This window comes from Branchiostoma floridae, unplaced genomic scaffold (genome assembly GCF_000003815.2).
Source record: "Branchiostoma floridae strain S238N-H82 unplaced genomic scaffold, Bfl_VNyyK Sc7u5tJ_1576, whole genome shotgun sequence".
NCBI lineage: Eukaryota > Metazoa > Chordata > Leptocardii > Amphioxiformes > Branchiostomatidae > Branchiostoma > Branchiostoma floridae.
This window is the reverse complement of record NW_023365771.1, coordinates 63,439-65,889: the sequence shown is the minus strand read 5'-3', so window position 1 is coordinate 65,889 and position 2,451 is coordinate 63,439.

Sequence of the window (2,451 nt, the reverse complement as noted above, 5' to 3'; positions counted from 1 at the left end):
TTGTTTCTCCAACATTCAGTCTTCTTACTGCCATCTATTTAGTACATGTATGAGAGAAAGCATCAAAGTAATGTATTCAAATTGTTCTAGACCAAACAGGTTTACCATGATTTTTGAAGCTATCATTATCCCGCGCATGCCCTACTCTGTCATTTTGGCTGCTCTACAAGGTAAGGTAGGGTCAGTCTAGATCTGGCTCACAGGTAAGTTTTCTTAGCATTAGCTTTTCCTTATTCCCATGTGTTTTCCTTCATGACAGTAAACAAGCTATTTTAAGTGAAGTTCCTTGCGCAAAGTCATATGATGTGATAGCCCTCATTCGCATGCCGACGAAATCTGTTCAGCCAAGCATATATACCTCTTATGATGTTCCGAGGGAGGAAACGACAGTCGTATTTAAGAGCCTAAATTCTATGCTGTTTAGGGTGGGAACCAAACGCTTTATGATTACAAGTAAAAGAACCTTTCTTTTCTAAAGTTTACCGACTTCTCCTAGTTCATGAAGACTTTTCATTTTTCCATACACATCACTTATTCCTTACTAAAACCCAAGAACAAAACTGTCAGCTTACGTATTATGTATAAACAGAATGGACACTGTGTGCAGAGACAAAAATACAGAAAAAATAGCCTTCACACCCTTCATGTAGACAGACTATACAATTCAAAGCACATAGATTTCACATCATTTCAATAAATCTGACAATTCAACTTCACTACATACCAACACCTACCCAACAGCGATATATGAGACTAGTACATGTACGGTATATATGGAAAATATATAACTGTGAAAACACAACTACATAGACCAAACCTCCCTGCTTTAGACCCTGGTCTCTGAACAACACTTGCAATGTTCTTGGACCTTTCTAGCGTTTCGAGTCCTGCTTTGCAATGTGAATCTCTATGTTATTGTTGAAATGCTTTTAGACAAAAACAATAAAGGAATCTGTACAAGGATAATTGGTGAATGCAAATGGCAGCTGCGTGTACGAACTAGCTTGATTTACCTTTCTAGTCAGCATAGTCGCTGATACCAAAATAAACACGACGTACTGCACATTAAGATGGGTATACAGAAACCGCCTTAAATTACGGTTCCTCCAGCGATAGATCAAATATACTAGTACGAAAAAGTACTCACACTCATGTTTCCCGTGCCAGCCGTAAAAGCGTGGATGGTTCTTACTGCCGGTTATTTCAGACGTAGTACCTGAAGCAAAAACAAATTGTGAGTAGCTGTCAGAGATACCTGAGGCAGAAAACAACACGATTGGCTTACACCTCAACATCTGTTTAGAGATAACAGAATTGGCATTGAATAATGTTTTTTTCTGGTTTATTCATAACACTTATAAGAGGTTGTATTTTTTTTGTATATACTGATTTTTAGGCTCTTAAATACGACTGTCGTTTCCTCCCTCGGAACATCATAAGAGGTATATACGCTTGGCTGAACAGATTTCGTCGGCATGCAAATGAGGACTATCACATCATATGACTTTGCGCATAGAACTTCACTTAAAATAGCTTGTTTACTGTCATGAAGGAAAACACATGGGAATAAGGAAAAGCTAATGCTAAGAAAACTTACCTGTGAGCCAGATCTAGACTGACCCTACCTTACCTTGTAGAGCAGCCAAAATGACAGAGTAGGGCATGCGCGGGATAATGATAGCTTCAAAAATCATGGTAAACCTGTTTGGTCTAGAACAATTTGAATACATTACTTTGATGCTTTCTCTCATACATGTACTAAATAGATGGCAGTAAGAAGACTGAATGTTGGAGAAACAAAGAACTCAATGTTTAATAATGACCAAGGTATTACCAAAGTATGGCCAAGATATGACCAAGGTATGACCAAGGTATGACCAAGGTATGACCAAGGTATGACCAAGGTATGGCCAAGGTATAGACAAGGTATGACCAAGGTATGACCAAGGTATGACCAAGATATGACCAAGGTATGACCAAGGTATATGACCAAGGTATGACCAAGGTATGACCAAGGTATGACCAAGGTATGACCAAGGTATGACCGAGGTATGGCCAAGGTATGGCCAAGGCATGACCAAGGTATCACCAAGGTATCACCAAGGTATGACAAAGGTATTACAAAAGTATGGCCAAGATATGACCAAGGTATGACCAAGGTATGACCAAGGTATAGCCAAGGTATGGCCAAGGTATGACCAAGGTATGACCAAGGTATGACCAAGGTATGACCAAGGTATGATCAAGGTATGACCAAGGTATGACCAAGGTATGACCAAGGTATGGCCAAGGTATGACCAAGGTATGACCAAGGTATAGCCAAGATATGACCAAGGTATGACCAAGGTATGACCAAGGTATGACCAAGGTATGACCAAGGTATGACCCAAGTATGACCAAGGTATGACCAATGTGTGACCCAAGTATGGCCAAGGTATGACTAAGGTATGA